At 37.1% G+C, this 22,915-nt stretch overlaps 1 pseudogene across 1 annotated transcript; it reads right to left on the reverse strand.

Moving 5' to 3' along the window:
• Positions 1–1,508: 1,508 nt before the first annotated feature.
• LOC110046015 (uncharacterized) lies at positions 1,509–12,887 on the reverse strand (annotated as a pseudogene). Its single transcript, XR_016201893.1, has 5 exons — positions 12,702–12,887; positions 9,308–9,313; positions 8,774–9,067; positions 7,581–7,634; positions 1,509–3,257 (listed from the first exon to the last, which is right to left on the reverse strand). The product of XR_016201893.1 is annotated as an uncharacterized LOC110046015 (transcript).
• Positions 12,888–22,915: the final 10,028 nt, after the last annotated feature.

Genomic DNA, 22,915 nt, shown 5'->3' on the forward strand with positions numbered 1-22,915 from the left:
GCAATGTGTTGCAATGAGTTTGTGCTCTTTGATTTACAGTCACACACGGGGGATCAGCTCCGCAAATGATCTGATACAAATAATGAATATTGGAAATCAGTTTTATTCGTTTGTCACGATTAGCCAGACAGGCGTTTTTAATGCAGTCAGAATTACCAACAGCATTAAATGTGGTTAATATTGATTATCAACTGGCATAGAGTGAAAGCTACTCTGGTACTGTTCACCAAGAAATTGCTATAGAAGGATATATATACTGTACCTCTTTACGAAGAGCCTTTGAGTTGCCCATATCTGAAAACTACACCAATTTCATATTTACAGTAAGGTGTATTGCTGTTGCAATCTATTGTGACAGTAATATAGGGTTCAAAATATTTGATTCTCATGCTAGAGATTTGCATGGTGTAGGGCAGCCTTAAGGTACATGTGTTCTTCTCGACGTACCGTCCCTTGATAGTTTAGTGCATTATTTTCAGAGTATACTTAACAATTATTCCATGAGCGCGCGTTGGATATGAGATGGTAAATAGCCAACGAGGCCCGTAGGGCCGAGTTGGCTATAACCAATCTCATATCCAACAATCGCGAATGGAATAATTGTTTTGTTAAATTCGGTGCGTTTGTATACTTGGAAATTATAGCTTAATTTTATTGGGTTTTAATTTTACAAAGCGACCGGAAATCGATGTGGCGAAAACAACAACAAGTGGGAAATCACATGACATGCGCGCCGTTTGTAAAATTAGTTGAATGATAAATTTGAAAGCGAAGCAAGCGAATTTGCTGAATGAATTTACAATCAAGTAGAATTCAAGGAACGTATATCAAATGAAGGAGATGTAAACTTGTTCAGAAAGTTTGAAAAGCGTTCAAGTTCGAGTCATGGAGAAGAGCCGAATAATTGTGTACTTGCACATTGCCGTTGTAATAACGCTGCGGAAAGCTTTGATCGCCATGTGACACAGACGTTGTGCCAAAATTATGCTCGACAAGACCTCTTTCGGAGTTCCCTTGCTTTGAAAGGCATGGCATTTCGAGCTGTATGTGTGGAGCTCATTGTTTCTCACCAGCTAATCCTCCAAGAACTGTAGATTTTTGTGGAACTGAAGTAAATTTAGACAATTGGTTTGAGAGTGAAGGAATATTAACTGATTAACTACAGAGCAAGTCAATAAGTCAATTCTTGAGAATGATATAATAAATAATGGTGAATGCACAGGGTTTTGATATCATTTGCCTCGTATTACATCAGTTGTATCTTTAAACCCACAAAAAAATCAAAATATATGTATTCCGTCCTGCTTTATAATGAAACACACGCGTCCCCTATTCAGTACACTAAATGGAATGGCTTTACTTGTTGATGCCTTTAGCAAAATACAAGAGAAATATGACACTCCAGGGCATTACAGAATACAGTTTGCTTTATGTTCATGTAAAGTAGTTGACAGAAACGAAAGAAAAAAATTGATGAATAATTATAGACAAAAACAAGACTATAAAGCAATGGAGCCAGCCAATTTTTATAAGATATGAATATGATTCACAAAGATAATTTGAACTTTGACATACTATTGATTCCTTACAAATAAATTGTTGTTTTTCTACCATTATACCCTTGAAATATTATCATTGTAATTAGAAGTATAGTCATATGAAAAAATATTAAAACTATTATAATCTTACAGTTTGTCTTTTTCCTCACTGCTTATATACAGAATGAAAACACTTAGATAATTTTCATATGTATGTGAAAATTTGCAGATTACTGTAATTATTAGTTTCCGAATTTTTTTGTTCATTATCAACTGCTACAAACTAAATAGTCATTTTTCATTCAAGGGCAAATGAAAATAGGACTTTTTGATTAGAATAATTTCAATAAGCCTGGGTACTACTGATGAATTTAGTACAAAACATGCTTAAGCATATTTCACGGGTTCATGAGAACCACTCTAACGACCCCATAAAATTAATAGTTCATCTGGTAATAAGCTTTGGTAGTGACTTTTTGTTTTCTTTTGGTGATAACAAAAATAAACAACTGGTTTTCTTGCGTGGGTTAAATGTAATCAGCCTAGCACTTGAAGCTGTTATAATTGAAAGCCATCTCAGCCTGGAATCTTTTGTTAACCAAGGAAGAAAACATAAGATGATAGAAAGCTTATTTGGTAAATGACTCACTGCGCTACAGTACAACCCCTTAACTCGCAAAACAAAATTTAATCAGGTCAAAACTCTTGAAACTACATAACATATGTTGTTTTCAGCTCAGTATACATATGTGAGAAACCTGCATCTCTATACGAAGCATCCTGACCTGCATCTCTATACCAAGACAGAAAACAGTTACAGGCTAAACCAATAATTCCATTAAAAACTTAGGCAAATTCAGGCACGAAAATGTTTCTTTCCAACATAAGGCCCGAGTGAACGCAAATATGCATCTAGTTTAGCATTGTGATCAAATTTATATGTAATTACCACGGTACGAATTGTTAAATATAAACAAACTCGAATCAAGTACTATCGCTCTCGATGTGTATGCCTCCATAAAAACTCTAATAACATCACCATTTCGCACCCGATTTCCTTGAAACTTTCGAATTTTACTCGCAATTTGTCGAGGAATAATACGTATGTCAATATGACTATGTACCGTTTGCTAGTTTTCCGTGATTTTGCTTTTATTAAAAACTACTTTTTTCGTAAAATTGCTATCCTAACAAAACTGAATGCACCATTATCTGTTGTTTAACAAATACGTACAAGCGTATGTACCATTAAACGGCAATGCTCACACGTTTATAACAATCAAGCTTGGACGCACGTGGATGGTCCTTTTGAGAGAAAACTGCTGGGGACTCCAAGTACCAAGGGTTCCCCCATGAAGTGCCATGAGCCACAGTACTGTAGCCACCGCTCACGTGACTCAAAGCACGGGGGAGGGGGGGGGGGAATAAAGAGTAATGTAGAACTAACCAAACAGCAGTAAACGCAACATCGCCCCATGGTATACGTTGGCTTATCAGTAAAACATCATTAGGACTACCATAAATTAAAACTATAACTCCTTCAGGATTGACCCTAAGCATGGGAAAGGGATAAGGATTGTTGTCTAAGTTGAATTTGAGCAAAAGTAATTATTGTTGTAACGCACTGGGACAAGATATTTGGCGAGTCTTGTGGGACATTTTTTCCTTCAACTATTGCTTTGCCAGGTGAGGTACCCTCGGATGGAGATTTTTCCCCCTCTGCAAACAAAAACAACAATACAATAGTTTAATATTGCTGCAAAAATAAGCTGACTTGTAATGGTAACAGGACGGAGTGGAGTACTATTCAGGGAGTAATCGGGCGAGTGATTTCCTCAGAGGGCCGTAATTTCAAATTGATTTGAAATTACGAGCCTTATTACCCCGAATTGTACGACACGAAATCGTATTACCAATTATCGTATCGATAACAAAATACGAGAACCTTGCTAAAAAGATGTTTTAATATACCCAAGTCAACATTTTTTTGAGTTTTCAATATAAAAAAAATAATATTAAACTTTCCAGGCAAATTAATTGTACGATTCTGAAGGCAAAGAAATTGATCATGAAGCGGAAATGTCTTACACCGGAAGTTTTTCGAGAACAAACAATTCATTGGATAGTGGTTATTTTTACTCATTTTTCATTGGCTACCCAACTGTCCGATTTGTCCTGTCCGATTACAAACACCTTGTAATCGGACAGGTCAAATCGGACAGTTCGAGTATTATGGCAGTCCAATAGATCATTTTACAGTTGTCTGCTCAGTGACCTGGCCTTTGTATGGCAGCGAGGCTAGAGTTGACCTTGTTTTAATACAGACCTTACTGCTTTTGTCATGTAAATGCACCTAGTTAGCATCAGGACAACTTGTTTTACACAACAAAAGCAGTGAGGTCTGTATCAAAACCAGGTCAACTCTAGCCTCGCTGCCATACAAAGGCCAGGTCACTGAGCAGACAACTGTAAAATGGTCTATTAAGAAACAAATATCTATTGTTGAGAACCAATCAGATTCGAGAATTTTGTTATTGATACGATTATCACAATAATACATTTTAGATTGGTTTTGACAGTAGTAGGCAAGTAAAGAATTTTACGAAAACGACAAAACCTTGAAGTTTATAAAACATATTTCGACAGAAACTTCTGCCATCCATAGTTAGTCAGAATACAAAGCGATGGAAGGTGAATTTATAATAAACAGAAAATGCTTATGTGAAAAGTAGTAACAACGGAATGAAGTATAGCGTGAAAATGTGGGAATCAAAAGATAGTTTAAGGTTGACTTGGTGTAATTGTTGATTCAAAGAGGGTTGTTCTCTCTGAATATAAATAGCCTCTTTTATCTTAAGTTGAAATTGGTGGAGGCGTGATCTAAAACACGAAAACAATCTGATGAACACGAGGCGTGACAATGTTCAGAACTCTGTAGATGTTTGAAAATGTGAGAGGCCCTATCACTTGTTAAATGCTCCTTCACACGCGTGGAAAATGCTGGACCGTTTCGCCAGCGTAACAGGCATCACAGCCCGCACATGTAAACTTGTAAACCACACTTGAATGGAGTCCGCCAGGGATAGGGTTTTTCACGCCGAACATGTTGCCGATCTTAAAAGAAGAAAAAACTAGTGTGTACGAGAACATCTATCCCAAAGGCTCCTAACCACCAAGAGTTTACGGCTCCCCTAAAATGTACAAGGATCGTGAACCTAACTCTACGCCGCCATCCCGCCCCATCGTATCTTCTATTGGAACATATAATTACAACCTGGCCAAGTACCTATGCAATCTCCTAGCACCTCACATTCCAACTGATCACTGTGCCACTGACACTTTTACTTTTTTATGGGAGATCCAATCGTTATCCATGTCTTGTAAATTTATGGTTTCTTTTGATGTGGAAAGTCTCTTTACTAATTTACCCCTTGAGGAGTGTATTGACTTAGTGGTCAACTACATTTCCGAGGGTAATCCTTACCCTGACCCTACCAGCCTCTTTACTACAGCTACCGCCCAGACTAATTTCCTATTCAACGGTTTTTTCTATGATCAAATAGATGGGGTAGCCATGATGGGGTCCCCACTTGCTCCCGTTCTAGCTAACCTTTTTATAGGACATCATGAAAACCTTTGGTTAATTTCACTCAGAGCACGATGCCATTATATTTTTCGACTATCTCAACTCAAGGCACCCTAACATAAGGTTTACTATGGAAAAAGAGGTCAGTCACAAATTACCCTTTTTAGACGTCTTGATCGATAACAATAACCCCAATTTTTCTCTAACTAGAGTTTACCATAAGAAAACCTTCTCTGGTCTATTAACTAATTATTTCAGCTTTACCTCATACTCCTGCAGTCTCATTAAGACTCTCGTTGACAGTGCCTACAAGATTAATAACACCTGGTTAGGGTTTCATGAGGATATCACTAAGTTTATGGATATCCTTTGAAAAAAAAAACTTTTTCCTGCTCACTTAATTGAAAAGGCTATAAATCGTTATTTCACTACGACCCAAAGCAATCACTGTCCTCTGGGTTCCCTTCCCACCACCTCACCTGCGTTTTACTTTAAGCTATCCTACATAGGCCATTTTTCTGTTGTTACTCAAAAAAGGTTGGCCATTTCATTGAGCGCTATTGCAAGGATTTAGATATCAAACTAGTTTTTTCTTCTTTTAAGATCGGCAACATGTTCGGCGTGAAAGACGCTATCCCTAGCGGGCTCCGTTCAAGTGTGGTTTACAAGTTTACATGTGCGGGCTGTAATGCCTGTTACGTTGGCAAAACGGACCGGCATTTTTCCACGCGTGTGAAGGAGCATTTAACCAGTGATAGGGCCTCTCACATTTTCAAACATCTGCAGAATTCTGACCATCGTCACGCCTCGTGTTCAGCAGATTGTTTTCGTGTTTTAGATCACGCCTCCACCAGTTTTCAACTTATCGTGGTACTATGATCAAATCCCCCACTCTATCCCCCACTCGGGGGCAAGGAACCAAGCATGATCAAATTTTTACCCCTTGATTTTTTAGGTGCATCACATAAACTTCCATGAAAGAATAAAAACGCTGTTTACCGTTTGCAAATATCTACATTAGTTCCGGAGATATTGTGTGCAAAATATGCAAATGAGATGGCCGATGACGTCATACACTCAACCCAATAATATATCAAGTATATAAATGGAGCTATCTTGGTCAATTTGCAGCACAGGCCATTGAAACTTGGTAGGCTAATAGTTCTACAGGAAACACTTACAGCTTTAAAAAAAAGTCTGTTCCCATGGCAACTCAATCTTTTGCAGTCCCCACCCACTTGATTTCGACATGTTAATGACTTTCAGCTCAAAAAACGTTAAACGAGGCCATGAACAAGAGCTAACATATTTATATGCTAGCTTGATCATTCATATGAGGCATCATTAGCAAATATCAAAATGGAACGCCAAAGGTGGCCAGAAAAGCCTTTAATATTGGGGAGGTCTGGAGCCCAGTATGTTGCCAGGGTAACAAAACTGTTAAGCCTCTATTGTGGAGCACGTTTAGTAGAATCGTACTGCAAAGAATCAAACATTTCTGATAAAAATTGGCTGAGATATCTTTCTTCATCATATTTGATCAAAATTTGGTTGAGTGTATGATGTCATCACTTGGCTAATTTGCATACCTTAAAAGCTTGAATATCTCTGGAACGAAAAGAGATAATATTATTTGAAAAAAGTAAACAGCATTTTTCTCCTCAAACAGACTTCTTGTTCATGTTTTAAAAAAGCTTAGATAGGAAAGATGCGATTTTTGTCATAGTACAACTTTAAGATAAAAGAGGCTATTTATATTCAGAGAGAACAACCCTCTTTGAATCAACAATTACACCAAGTCAACCTTAAACTATCTTTTGATTCCCACAATTTCATGCTATACTTCATTCCGTTGTTACTACTTTTCACATTAGCATTTTCTATTTATTATAAATTCAGCTTCCATAGCTTTGTATTCTGACTAACTGAGGATGGCAGTCTAAGTTTATGTGAAAACATGTTTTATAAACTTAAAGGTTTTGTCGTTTTCTTAAAATACATTTTAGATTATGTTCACACTTGGTGCCCAAGCACGGTGCTGAGTACGATCCTTGCTGGACACTAATGCCCCTAATAGGGTTCCGTTTCGGTGAGATTTCCAGCTTAACTAAGTGATGACAAACATATATAATCAGGTATAAGTTTGGTGTTTTCAGCAGTAAATCTGTACCAAGCATAAAATGCTTCTCGGGCCCAAGATGAGTTAAGACGATTGTGCCTCAGAAAACCAAGTGTAGTGTGCAGCCAGCATTTAAATGGATATTTTAGCACCATTTATAGACTTCAAACTGCCTTTCATTTAACTTAAGAGTCAAGCTGAAATTTTCGCAGCTGAAATTTTTGCACCTGAAATTTTAGCAAATCGACACAGATTTGTGTTTCAAGAGATCCAATTGCATTAACAAAACAATAGCTGGAAAACACCTTACACTATTTGCAGATAACTCAGAACTTACTGGCAGTCCTTGGCTGTTTTTCCATTGATTCTTTGTCTTCAGTAGAAACCAGAACTAGTAGAATAACATTACATAAAGTCACCTAAAATATTTATTGTTATCATTGTGGTAGTCTAGGATCTTAATTTTGGAATCACTCAAGTAACCCTCCTCCACCTTCATTGTGGAGTGGAAGTTCCAGATCTTAAATCGGCATCTACCTTGTGTAGAAGACACAGACGTAAAACAATAGAACAAAAATCGTGAAACAATACCTAATCAGAATTCGAAAGCCCTAAAGACCCCTAAAGCTTTTGTTACATCATCTGTGTCTTCTACACAAAGTAAAAGCCTAATTTAGAGTTACAATTTTGGAATAAGTCCAGTCCACACTCCACGCTCTGACAACTTTGATCTAAGAATCAAGAATGCTTTAGATGATAGATTATGATTACAAAATTAAGTGACAGATATACAGTTCCATTCACCAACACTAAATATTTGTCTCCTCTACAACCATTTTTTGGGATGTCACGCAACGTTTCCCGCAAAGAAACCACTGCTCACATCCAGAGGCATAGGTCTCCTCTCTGGTGGAATTTTATTAGCACTGACTCGCATCTTTGCAAGAGGTAGACACACAGTCATGTTACCCATTTTGAGGGACAAAACATGGGCTTGTGGCTGCCGTGATTAATGGCAGTTGCCATGGCAACAGTAATTCAGCTGGCCCAAATATGGTTGTTTTCATTCACCCTTCCAGGCAACATATCTCCACACAAAAAATGAGCAGGGAGTTTAAGATTTCCATTTCCAACTTTGCTTGACTTTCTCAGAGAACTGCTCTTAAATATGTGCCCAACTTTCCAATATGATGACATATATATTCATACTTAATGAGTTAGGAAAGTTGAATCTGCCGTACTGTAATGCATGTGCAGTTGATACCAGGGCTGTCATTAAGGGCCGTAAGCCATAACACCTGTTACGGCTGAGTTTGCTTGATTTTCTCTTGATGCTACGGATGAAATTCCCTGTTGTTTAGAGAATTCACCCACAAAGTAACAAATTTGCTATGGGTGTGGAGAATAAGACTACAGGTGACTAAAAAAATGACAACCCTGGATACGATTCCAGACTTGGCGCTGTGGGCTCTGGCAATGAGATAATGAAATGCCTCAATTTATTACTTAATACAAGTAAAACTTTCTTACCTATCACAAGTCCTTTCACTCCATATTTAATTGACAGTTTTAATCTCTTGTCCTAAACATCTGCAGTCTTTTTGTTTATTATACAGCAGCCAGATGAGAGAGGTATTGAAACTTCCATTGCAACAATGCAATTGAATTCTTTTTCTGTCTTGCTTTCTTCTTTCAGCTTAGTTACTGACTGAGAAGCCTGACTGAAAAAATCCTTCAATCGCTGGCCTGCTAGTTGAGCGTTTCTGGAAGCAGGCACTGATTGTAGTGAATTGAGTCCTTGAAAAAAATCATTCATCCTCACAGCTCTGTACAAGGAAAAAATTGAGTCTCATTATAGATTTACATGTATGGAACGAACATTGGAAAACTATGCTGAATCAGGGGCTTCTTTTGAAAACAGCAAAGAAATGATGAAACTGTGAAGGTCCCTTCCTATTGATCTTGCTCTATGCTGCATGTATGGCATCAACGAACAATTACTTTAAATTTTAATCAGGCACTTTTTCAGCTTGTAACATTGTCACAATAATATACCCTGTAAACCTCTCACTGTCACACATTCCAAAAAAGCTGGATGTATTTATTAGCCAATGAGAAAATGTAGCACAGTTATTAAAGTGAGAATGTTACCACAAGCTTAATAGCTTATTTAAAATTGTTGTCTGGAAATGGAAAAGTTTTCACCTATGCAACTTCGCTTCCATGACAGTAGATGATGTTCTCTCATCCTATTGCATTGAAAGGACACTAACTACTTGTGTTTTCTTTTGTGATCTTTTAAATAACCATAAATTGAAGAAAAGGAGGCAACTATAGGACTTGGGGTAACAGTTGAGAATTCAGAGAATTAATATAAGAACCAAATGTACCAAAATTTCTGTTCCCCTCCGCACAGTCATTGCTTGAAGCTCTGTGATCTTAGAAATGCATGCCGGAGAAAAGCAAAGCTGGTGCAAATATAGCTTTCAGAGAGTGCTTAAGTCTCAGTAGGTCACTGGAACAATGACATGAATTCCTATCAAACTACAACAAGATAGATGTCTATTTCCCGTCCACAACAGACATCATTATTACTATGGAATGACCCTATAAATCATGTAAATGACATGCAGCTTATACGGTACTTAATAATGCCTACATTATTTTATTTGTTGAGGCAGGTCAGAAAAAACCAGGTACCTTACAAAGCTGAAGTGGACATGTCCAAAGACTTGGATTATGTTGCATGTGAAACTGTGACCTTTCACACGAAAACGTATACTAATAGTTCTGTGTTAGACAAGTAAAAATCAATGTAGCCACGTTGATAGTCAACGCTTTTCAACACACTTTGAAAATGCTTTACAGCTGCTTTTTAAATAGGGAGCCATTCAAGAAATGGCCATAGTGGCAGAAATGTCTAAACAGCACTGCACTGTTACTAGTAGAAATGAACAAATCGAAATGGACGGCACGATCATCACATCGTGCCATCAATTTGTACATCATTGAGTATCTGATGACATATCTCAAGGCTGGTTTTCACTAGCGATGGAGTCGGAGTCGGAGTTGTAATCAGAAGCGCAGAGCAATACGATCTAGTGAAAATCAAACTCTCGGAGTCAGAAGCAGAATATTGATTCCACTTATGACTCTGTCACTTATGATCCAGAGAAAGCTGCATTGTCAGGGTCGGAAGCAGAAGTGGAAGAATAAAGCAGTCAAAATTCTCGATTCCAAGCATTGTGATTGCTTGGTTCTTCCACTTCTGCTTCCAACTCCGACAATCTAGTTTTCACTGGATCATAAGCGACTGAGTCATAAGAGGAGTCGGAAGAAAATGGGAACAACTCCGACTACGACTCTGACTCCATCGCTAGTGAAAACACCCTTCAGAGAATGCTTGTGTAATCTAATGCTGATCTAAAATCATAACAATGCTACCTTCATGAGTGTCGTCGAGCTCAAATCGTCTACAGTACTGCTTGAAAATTCCTGTTTAACCCTTTAACCTCTAAGAGTGACGAGCTTCTATCTATTTTCTCCTTTTAATACCACTACTTAATTAAACACAAAGGTAATAAGAATATAGGAAAAGATCACCATGTAAAAGATGTCTTGAATATTAAATAATAAATATGCGGTGATCTCAGGGATTAACGTGAGGATTCACACGATTTCCAATCCAATCATCAGTAAACATGCGGAAATTTGCATAATGTTTGCAAGCCTTGACTACCCACCGTTAGTGTATGTTTTCGCGTGAAAGCACAGACTTTTCGTCAGACAAATCTGCAGTTCAACAAGCCCGCATAAACATATCAGAATTTTGCAATTCCTTTACTGCGCACCATAAGGCAGAAAGTATGTCTGTATGTAAAGCTTTAACGACTTCGACGGCAGCAGTTACAGCCAATGATGATGTTGTTGTTGATGAACAAAACTTAATAGTCGTTCATATTTTTTCCGTTTTCCTTAATTCCTCACATAAATGTCATTTAATCAGTAATCAATGCAGTCATTGCAATCGATGAGTAAGCTTTTAACGTTGCACGATGTTGCGATGAAAATATCTATAGATATATAATGGTAATTGAACTGAGTGGAGTGCAATTTGGTCTGAAATCATACGCGTGATTTCAAAATCGAACGAGCGCGTAGCGCGAGTTCGATTTGAAATCACAAGTATGATTTCAGACCAAAATTGCACGACATGAAGTTCAATTGCCACTTTATTAGATCCATTTTGAAATCGCACAATTTTATCGCCTTAATTTTTAGACTTTTGGTGTATTGTTCCAGTAGCCGGTTTGTTAAAAAAAAAAGCGGAACCGGAAACGCCTTTACGTCTCATTTAGTATGCAAAACGATGTCATGTGACGAAAACTCATCCGAGCATGACAAAGAAACAAGCGGTTTTGAAGTCAGAACGAAAATAGTCTGCTTCAGGTATAAAAGTTCAATTCTCGTCGCTTGAATCAATGATGGAAGGTCTTTCTTTCTTCTGTGGTCGAGGCTGAGACTTTTCATTGTCTTTGGAGAAGGAATTTGAAGGTGCATCCTGCGTAATTCTGCGATGGATTTCTTTTGAGTTGTGAAACTCCCTCGAGTGCACGATGCACAGTGGATGGTACGTTTTTTTTCTTTCATACCGTTTAATGGCATGATTTTAAGGGAGTCCAGCTCGTTATCATTTCCGTTTCTTTTTGTGACCTCGGCGAAGGACTCAATACTCACGACCTTGTCAAGTTCTTGCGGCGCCATTTGTTTCAAGATATTTCCAAGATGGCGGGACTAACACCAGCTTCGTAAGACGTTCATTCATTCACTGTTTTGTGGAGCGGGGTGTATTTTGACTATGTTTATTCACAGCGACAGAGTTGAGCTCTTTTGTTGCTTCGTTTGAAACTACCAGAAACCTGGAAACATCTACCTTCTTGAGATGGCCCTGAATTTGTTGTTGTGTGGTTTTCGTTTGTTTATGTTTTACTGGACTCGGTATCATACGGATTTTGAGCAGATGTTGAAGAAAAATCGCCCAAATATTCATCAAAATGGACACTGAAAGTTGGAAACTTCCATTAAAGAAGGTGTTCAGCCTGAAGGAGCTGATAATCGTCATTTAGAAACTGTAATTAATTACATTCGTCAAGTTTTTTGGAAAAAAAAACCACAATAACAACAAAGTTTTGGCAATACTAGTCGCTAAATTCTCCACACAATGGCTTTTTGCCTTTCATTTTCCTGAAATTTTATTGTTTACTTTAAACTAATATTGAAATCTGATTTGTTGTTTTGTTTTACTGTCCCATTCTCAATGGCTGAGAAAAAGATGCGATTTAGAGCAAAAAATAGTGCGATTCGTGAATAAATCGCACCATTGAGAGCCAATCAGATTGCAAGGATAGCCAGTGATTTCAAAATGGATTTAATAAATATCTTAATTAACTTACCACACCACTTTCGACTTCATCTCCAAAATATTTCATGATAAAGGTTGTGTTGCTAAAACTAGAGCCAACCACGGGAAAACGTTTGTCTTCAAACTTAATAAGGTAAAAAAGTGGACTGGCCATGGACAAATTCGTCAATGCACTCCTAAGTTTTTCGTCGTCAGCCATGTTTTTTTTTCACGTCGCGTGATACGATGACGTAGTACTGGGCAGGGTTACCACGCTAAGCCTATTAGTTAATCATTATTTAAATAGTTACCATACTATCCCGTGGGCGACTGGGGACGAGGTAGCCCTTGCCCCAAGCGGTCCTGGAAACTAGTTTAAAGGCAATATTTTAAAACCGTTGTTGCTGTGGTGTAATTCTTCTTTATATATATATAATGTGTGTATATGTACACTGTGGATGCAGAGCATTTTAACCAGTGGAAAGTTGTCCTACTGCAGAAATCAAGTATGCACCGATCGCTGTCGCCAAAATCATACCAAACTTGAGGTAAGCTAAAAACCGGTCTGAGCAGATATTTTCCAACATGCACGTTTAAAGCGTCTGTTCGTTAAAAACATTTTTATAAGTTTATTTGGGCAACCAACACCCAAAGTAAAAAATTCTAAATAAAGGCAATCTTGACTTTTAGGCCACTTACAAAAGGCGAAATTTTATTGATTATTGAGCCAAACCAAACTCAGTTCAGCTTCTAATGTTGTATGCTTTCGTTTTGTTCGATTCGAAGTTTTCTAAAAGATGCTCTCTTCTGTAGAGGTTAAAAATTATATAAACAGTTTCCTTCGAAAAGCTGTAAAATGATTTCAGGGCATTTAGTCAGTGATTTTAGGTTTTGGAAAACCGTTGCTGGGTACACTTCATTTTAAAACACACGGGGACATAATCAGTGGACGTTTTTAATAACGTTAGAAAGAACTAAATGTACGCTAGAAAAAAATACTACCTGTTTCGCTCCCAATCGATGTTTTCGAGTTCGCTCCCAATTGTTCCGAAATTAAACGAAATCGCTCCCGAGTCTGGTTTAATTTGTCTAGTTGACTTCTTAACGTTCTTAACGCACGTTCACAGGTGAGAAAAGGTTTCATGTATTATGAATAAAAAAGTGAAGTCGGGTCAGCGGCTCACCAGTTACATCACATGCTCGATTCGAACATCCAAATCCATTCACACAGATAAAAAAAATTGATGTTGTTTATTATTGAAAACTGGATCATTGGATGAATAATGCAATTCAAGAGTTTTCATTGGCTTAGCCATCATGGTATATGGGCAATTATAGCATGCTCTAAAAGTATGGTAAGTGTACGCGTAATTTTTTGGGGCATTTTTATATTTATTTTACTTTCTAGATGTAAATTCATAATTTACTCCATGCGGCTCTTTTAGTCGCCGGAAATGTCATCTGATGACAATCAAAGACAGGCCCACATGACACCTAGGGCTTGTAACATTTCTACATTTGCCATTCCCCTTTTAAGAATTTAGGTCTTCCAACCTACGGTATTAGGCTGATTTAGCAAGAGAACGGGAATGGCAGTTGACGACGGCGCGCGCAGAACAAACACCCAAATATGGTCAAATTAGAACAGAATCCAGGTTATTCCGCACGCCCTGCAGTCGTCATCTGACCATATTTGGGTATTTGAACTGCACGCGCTGTCATCAAGTGACGTTCCCGTTCTCTTGCTAAATCAGCCTATTGTGTTTCACATAACTGCTTTGGATGGGCATTATATGCTGTGTTCTAAGGAAGAGTTTGCCTTTTCAGTAGAGCGGAGCCATTCGACTGTGGCGTAGCAAATGTCATGTAAAAGGTCACACATGTAGGTCTGCATAGTTTCTGCTGTTAAGATGACACCCTATAATTTGCCATACATATGTTTTGCTAGTTTGGTTGGCTTTGGCTTATTTGAAAATTTAATTTTGTCTGGCTTTGTGAGAGACTGGTGTTGCCTCCCTCAGAAGACATCCATTTGACTGAGTGTTTTATCTCTTGAGCCCAGTGTTTAATTTTATCCCTCTGCTTGTTGACTTTGTTAATTATCTGATGTTCCTGCACAATTCAAATTTTTCCGACCCTTGCTGAATAACGAATGGGTCCTGGCCATCGACCAACTTTTCTAGTACTTCTTGTTGTGTTTTTTTTTTAACCTTTTGATCTTAAACATCTCTTAAGTTCTCTCGTGTGTCACATTCTGACATCAATTTCACATCTCCGGCCATTGATCTGATGAGATAATTTATGCCTGACTAAAATCTGCTGGCGGTTTTCTGATTGGCTAATACTAACAAAGGGATCCTCATCTGTTGAGCCATACCTTTGGGGGAGGAGTGCAGGCTCCTTTCCCAAACAATGGCTGCTAATCAAACCTATGCAAAACCTCCTACTACCTAAAATGTGCTCAGATGTAAGTTTCTTTCACTGGATGGTGGTAGCCTGTGTGCAGCTGTCTCCTATTTTCTCTCCTTTGGAAATACAGGAGATGGCTGCACACAATAAGAGATTCCTGCAGCTTAATGCACTTATCTGCCGCCATCCTGGGGGGTGACCCCGGGGGACATAGGGGGCACGACACAGGATTTGTTGACTTTTGTCACCAAGTTTTAGCCTGGGATGGAGCAATGGGATTGCTTTTGCTCTTTCATCGTACAATACCCGGGGAAAGACCTACTGTTACATTTTGAAAATGAGAGATTAGATCCTGGTAATGAGTGACTTTCCCCTCCATGTAAGGACTGGTTGTCAACTGGAGAATACATTCTAAAATGGCCTTTTTTGTAGATCTGATGGATGCCAAACTATTAATTCTGTGTTGTAAACAAATGCAGGAGCAGGCAAACAGATTAAGTTTCGATTAAATTTCATCTATTTTTAACTTTCTTGAAATAGTAATCTTGCAGAACTTTACTTTGTTCCTGTTTCTTTTGCCAAATAAAAAGTATTGTAAAAATATATTCTATGAATTCTAGTTCTTTCTTACCAGGAAACAAAAATATTTGTCTCCTTTCCCATTTTCCATTCCATGACTTACAAAGTAAGCTGAATTTCGTCATGTGCAGAAAACAGGTGTACTTAAGCTTTCTTTGTTTATATTGTATTAATCCTAATCACCATTTTATGAAAGAGGTAATATTGTTAATTGTAGCAAATAGAAAATTCTGTTACGATTTGTATTTGGGAGTCCCTCAAAATAAAGCACTTTTTGACTTGAAAAAAAAAAAGAAAGAAAAAAGAAAAAAAATAGCATACTTGTGTAACCCCAGGGGGGGAATGACGATGGTAGCTTTTTGTGGAAAAATATTTTTCCTGGGTGGGGGTTTTGTAAATGTCGTCATGCAAATGCCCAGGGTTTCCTCAGGCTCAACCCTCCTGGGATGGCCACTGATAAGTGCATTAGAGTAAACACTTTCTCGCCAAAACTAAACTAGAGGGCGTTCACCAATAATCTCTTCAGTATGCACTGTAATTTTCTTGTTTTCAAATTCCGATGATATTTGGCAGAAAAGGGTTTAAACATACATGTAATTATTTTTCTATCACAATTATATTTGTCACTTTGCTTGCTGTATAAGCTTACAATATAGAACTCAAAGTAAAATTATTTTTCATTCATGGCTTTTTACGCCTTTTGCAAGTCTCATGTTATTCTCCTTGCAGGCCACAAGATAGGACATCTAGTCTGACAGCTTGTAAATATAATCCAAGGATGTGTCATATTATTTTATGGAACAGTGTTGCAAAATAGTAAGAGTGTTTTTACTTCAACTGTGAAATAGTTACTGAACAATTTGATATTATTAGACACCAAATCCATTGTTTTCTTTTGTTTAATTAATTTTGATTGTTAAGCACTAGTTTTTAGAGTTAAGCACAATTGATAGAGACTGGCTGTGGTCCCACCAATGCTACTAACTACAGTTAGTTTTGGTTAGTTTTAGTTAATGACGTACAATCCCAAAGTTCTGTAGTAGTTAGTGTTTGCGGTCGACTTTGCACGGACACCAGCACAGTTAACTACTCAGTTAGTTCTGATTATAGCAGATTATATGGGGGTTTAACCAATGCATCTGCTTGGGAAAAACTTTAGTTAGTTTGTATTGTTTTGGATCACTGAGGTGTAAATTTCGAGACTATAGTTAGAGGGTGAACAGAGAAGAGGTTCCATTACCAAAATACAATGTAGCTAACTAAAGTTATCTCTGTCTTAACTTTTAAGACAAAATACGATAAAAAATCAAGCAATTTCAGGTTTTACTGGACAAAAATCTGGTACCAGAATAATTTAAAGTATTTTACAGTCATTTTTACATGTTCTTAAAGCTAAATACATAAATAATTGCATGAAATAACACCAAAAACAATTTCTCGTGGGAACAAGAGAAATTCAGAGAACTTATGCAAACATGGGCAAAATTTCATCATCGGTTTCATTTAACCAATACTTCCAAGTGTTTAATACGAAGCTCAACATTCGTTTTTGACATTATGGGTTGCTAGAAATGATTTGTTTGAGAAGATATTGGAAACAGTTGTACAGAAGTTTGCAGTACGATGTAAATAATCTTGGTACCAGGTTTTTGTCCACATGTTACTCGAACATCTGGTGGATTCTGTCTTAATTAGTTATTAGCCTTGGTGTGACCACAGCCACTGCCTCACGATTTAAAGAAAATCACTCTTTCTAGGAACGGACTCACAAGTCGTCTATTGTAAAGATAGCTTTTGTTTGTTTGTTTGTTTGTTTGTTCGTTTTTTACAGAACTCACCAAACCTGTGGTTTTAGCAAACAAAACACTGTGAGGTTGCCACAGTCAGGGAATTAGTCAGGGAAAGACAATAATTTTTTCAAGGTCAGGGAAAAGTCAGGAAATGTTGGTCAAGGTCAGGGAAAATGTTAGATGTTTGTCAAAGTTAGTGAAAAAGTCAGGGAATTTAATTTATTCCCTTTCAGAAAAACAGCTGGTAAAACAATTGATTTTGATACTACTCAAGTGATGTGTTATTAGCAATAGTTTTGGTCAGTGGTTTTTGTCGTTTTTATTATTATTCCCGTAATCCAAGGTTAGCGAATATTGCTCAGAGATCAGTGAAAAGTCAGGGAATGTTTTAGTTTCCAATCAGTGGCAACCCTGATTTACAAGAACTTCTCTATGGAGAATAATATGATACTCATTTCTTGGAGAATGTAACTGAACTACATAAATATGTGTAATGTACATTGTACAGTTTTGCAATTTTATGTAAATTTTTGTTATTGGCCGATTGCTGTTAGTAACACTTTAATAATTAATTAATTTATTTATTATTGCAAATTAAATTGAGTTAAATTTGTTTTCAACATAATATCTCTAACACCTAAGGTTAAATTGGATTTAGCAAGTCACCACTCTGGGTTTTTTCCTCTTTTTGTAATTATCAATTACTTATGTATTGTATTCCAAATGTTATTGGGTAATTCAAAGTTTGCTTTCTAAGATAATACCCCACAAGTCGGTATGTGACTGTGGAACTGAACCTTACAGTTACCCAATAAGAATAAGAAGTGCTTTTAGTTAGGATCATTTAGTTTCGATTATTAAGATTATTTAGTAAGTAATAATTACTTACTAAATAATTATGGTTTTACAAGTTAAAACTCAATTGAAAACCACTACTATGAAAATCTCATCTCAAATTTAATTGCATTTTTGTAACTTTTTCAATTTTTAATTCTGTCAGTTACCTTTTTTGTTCGGGTTAATTGATTAACTTTATAAAAGTGGAGTTGAAGCAATAAAATTATTGTTTGACTGATAAAGAAATTTAACAAAAAGTTTGTTACTCAATAATAATTTGTAGTGTTGAACACAACTTTTAACTTAATTTTCTAAAATTTAGGTACTGAGTGTGTAAAGTTATGTGTAACCCAAATGAAGAAATACAAAGTGTATTCTGTTATTAATTTTTCCATACTTTAGTTTTTGTTATTTTGGGATTACTGAGGGATTTATTGATGTTTTGCATATGATACAAAGTCTTATTTTTCACAAGAAAAATTTTACCCCCTTGTGGGGACACAATATGTGTATTTTTCATACCAACTTATGAGGACTTCACAGAAGTCCCCAGAAGTTAGGTATAGTTTAAGTAAATGCCAACTTCTGGGGACTCCAAAATGTCCCCATATTCTGACAAGTCCCCACTGCTCTGGTGTGTTTTCATATCGAAGTACCCACAAGTAGGCTGGGGTAGACACACGCATACACGCATACATTTATTCCACGTCCCCAAGGGGCTTTTCAGTGAAATATGTAACATAGAACAATAAAATTTTTACCTATCCACACTAGAAACGGATCGTTTTCAAAACAATGCGTAAAACAAGGCTCTACTCTTAAAACCGTATTCGAAAGCTTCCATTTTTATCTGCGTTTTCGGTCGTTTTAGTTTGGACGATAAGCAAAAACGCATCAAAAAGTATGCGTTTTTGTTCGAAAATGGGTTTGTGTGGTGGGAACCTAAGATCTCGTTTTCGTTCGAGTTTCTATATAGTTTGATCGTTTATTGCACCAATATGTTTTACATCAGACGTTTAAAACCAAGTCTACACGTGCAATCACTCCACTCGCGCGAGAATATTTACACGAATCTCATATAATTCAACTTTCCTTTTGTAATGCAAATTAAGGGATTGTTTTTATTAAAGCACCGCAGAATATTTCTACAAAAACCTTGAAAATGGCGTCTTGGTGATACAGAAACGTCGGTTTTTATCGTTTATTTTTGTTTGTAAATGAACAAATAGTAGTATTATTGCAAGAAGATATTGTAACTACGAAAGTGCTAGCGAGTGAGATCTTTGCCGCAATATAACCCCGAATATCCCCAATATATCAGTTTAGATGGTCCAATACAAGTGAAAGACTGAAATCATTTTCCCTCGTCCAATGCAAGTGTAAACTAGCGTATATCGGTTTTTTGAGAAAACTCTTATGCAGTGTCTTATCAAGAGCTGTATGTTCGCGGGACAGCATTGCCACGACATTATGTCTCTATTTTAAAAGTTTGTTCTTGATTGTGTGTTGCAGCAAAATAATGCGACTCATGAAATAACAACACAAGCTTTGCTTAAACAGCTTTTATTCCACTGCTTCAAGTGCATCCACCCATAAAATACTGATGATTTAGACTAACAACATTCAGTTAACGTGAACATGAACTAATGACTACAAACAAAATGATTGATAGCTATTCTATTTTCGTCACTTGATACGGAGGCAGCAGTGTTGGGTGAGTGATCATCACTTGGGATCATCGACTTCTACAAAATAAACAACATATTACCATTATTTACCGGGGTAAATCACTCACCTATGTGATATTCAACTAAAATTTGGGTCGACTTCAATTAGGTTTGTGCGGAATTTCCCCTAAAAGCGTGATGGGTAGTGATAGCTATTTTCCGATGTTTGAAACCAACAAAATGCATACAAGCAGAACCAAAAAAAACCTTGGTGCCTAAACTAAAAAAGAATCAGGAGCAAACCAACTGACTGCTAGAATTTGTCATGGTATTTCACTGAACTCAGAGCAAGATGTTGTCATGGCAACTCTATTTTGAAAGACACGTTCTTTCAAATTTGAAATTTTTGTTAACAACATTTATCTTCCTTGTAATTTCATTTTGTGTATTTAGGACTTTTTTCTCATTGTCTGTTTGATTTTTATTGGCTTGAGTCAATTTTGATGGTTTTATGGTTCGTTTTGAAAAATCACTATCAAATTTAAGATGGCGGCTGTTTGAATATCAAACAGAAAGGGAACATTTTAGGCGTATGATATACCCCCTAAGTTTCAGTAGTATTATTTAAATGTTCTCCAAGTTACAAAGAAAGCGGATTTCGCCCTCTTCCTCCTTTCTCGATCGTATCCCGCACTCGGTAGGGCTAATGTAATAGCTCAGCTGAAAGTTCAGAAGTAAAGGCATAGATTAGATGTTCCTCTTGACTGAAAAGTCATGATTCTCGTCTAAAGAGCTTTGTTCTTATCAGTATGCTACACAGTGCTTACTCATTCATAACAGCAGCATCTGTTTGTATTCTGCCAACATTGGTAATATGCTCCACATTCAAACATTTCGTTTGGGCATGGGTTACCATAATAGAAACACGCTCCATCTGGGAAGTCGCAAGATGGGATATCTGTGAAAGAGAATTTATCGTTAATATAAAAAAATAATAATATCTAGTGAAGATATGGCCATTGCATCCTGTTGCGTTTCCAAAAAAAGTTAAAAAATCGAGTGGTTCAACAAAAATTAACGGGATTTGCAACCATAACCACTTTCTGTTTACTAGACGTAAACATATCGAATAATAATTGGCTTACTCGCCATAGATGCCGTCTTAATTGTGCTCAGCTGAAACTGTGCGTAAAATCACATACTCCCAGCAGTTGACTAGTTTTACGGTTAACGGCATTCTACACAAAGATGTGCTATACTTTCTTTACTAAGTACTGAGTAGAAGCTGTACTTACCTGCGAATGCAACATGCGCACCCATCCCCACCAAGAAAATCAGCAACAGGCACAGATGAAACTTAACAGCCATGTTTAATTTGAACTGCAATTGCAGACAAGGTAATAACACAGTTTTGTTAGTTATTACCACAGAAGAAATCCTGAGGGACACACCCATATGTGAAGGTCGAGAACACTCTTCGCCTCGCTCAGGGATGTAAATCACGGATTTTGGTCTCACTCGAGGCAATTGAGGATGAAATGACGCCATTTCCTTCGTCAAGTTATCTTGTAGGGTTGCACTCGAAGAAATGATAGAAACGAGTTATCTTTTAGGGGTCAAATAAACCTCGAGCCATGCCCGAATTGGTCTCTTCTAGGGTTTAATTCAAATGTTCCGACGAAAATTCCCGACCTTTAAGGGTGGAGCAGATTAACATGGATTACAAACAACAAAATTGAAAAAAATTAGGCTAACATTTTCAAGGTGCGCAACCGTGACGTAGCTCCCTTAACCCTCAACGACCTAACCCAAAGCTTATTCAGCAAGTCAGCCTACTTTCAAAGGCCTCTGTTTAACTCAAAATACTGAAGCATGTCCTACCTTAGCTTGAAAATTGGAACTTGAGACGGTGGATGAATCCGCAATATCAAATACTCTCTTCAAGTACTGATGAAGACTGCAAGACGCACTCTTATTTATTCCCCATAGGCCGCATAATTTATGCGTTCTTGAGAGGCGGTTGCCTTTTAGAATATGAACAACACGCACGTGAAAAAACATTCCTACATGTTGCTCTGGTTACATTGACTACAAAATTATTAACCGTCCGGCGGTGTGCGTTTTTAGCTGTTTATTTTCTAATCTTCCTCTGCAGGGGATGCTTTTAATTTCGAATCTCCCCCAAGGCCAAATGAATATTTTAAGTTTCATCTCTAAACAGCTTAAATATTTTTAAATTCCTGCGTCCTTATTTTAGTTCTCTTCTTATATATTTTTGCTTGACAAAAAAGACTTAGTTCTGTAAGCTTAAATGTAACAAAGATTTCACACTGGATAAATAGATTGCACAAATGCTAGACGTAAAACCCATCCATTTGGATTCCCCAGTTGTTAGTGGTGGAATTCCCGTTACGTTACCTAAGACTTATTGGTAAAGGACAATAATTTTACTTTTTATTAAAAATGCAAGTCGCCGGCTCTCTTTCTCACAAGGATATCCGATGGGTTCTCGGTATAAATATATTCTTAATGATACAGGTGAAGTAAGCTGTAATGCCCATTTGGATAAACTTCCTTGCAAACCCGAGAAAAAGTCTTTTTAATCAGTCTGCTTTAAAGTCTTGGGTGCGGCCATGGATTCTTTCTCCGGGGACGAACATCAATGTAAGGAAAAATAATTCGGAGCAACTGAAAATCACGAGAACTGTCGTTAAAGGCCGAATTCCTAGAGTAAGCTGTCGCCTTTGGATCATGTGATAAATAATACCTCTCTGGTTTTGGTTTGATAGTTATATCTTTGTTCTAGAAGGTTTCTGGTGCTATAATCTTATTGACAATATTTTTACTCGTACTAATTATGAAACAGCTGCCGATAATTGTTTTGTAAACAACCTTCTTAACAATGCTTTCAAAACTCGTTGAAAGGTTTCCGACATTCTGATTTTTTAATAATTTTTGCGTGGAGGGTATTTTTACCTTATTAGTTTCA

This window comes from Orbicella faveolata, unplaced genomic scaffold, assembly GCF_042242905.1.
Source record: "Orbicella faveolata isolate gen_17 unplaced genomic scaffold, um_ofav_v1 contig_35, whole genome shotgun sequence".
Taxonomy (NCBI): Eukaryota; Metazoa; Cnidaria; class Anthozoa; order Scleractinia; family Merulinidae; genus Orbicella; species Orbicella faveolata.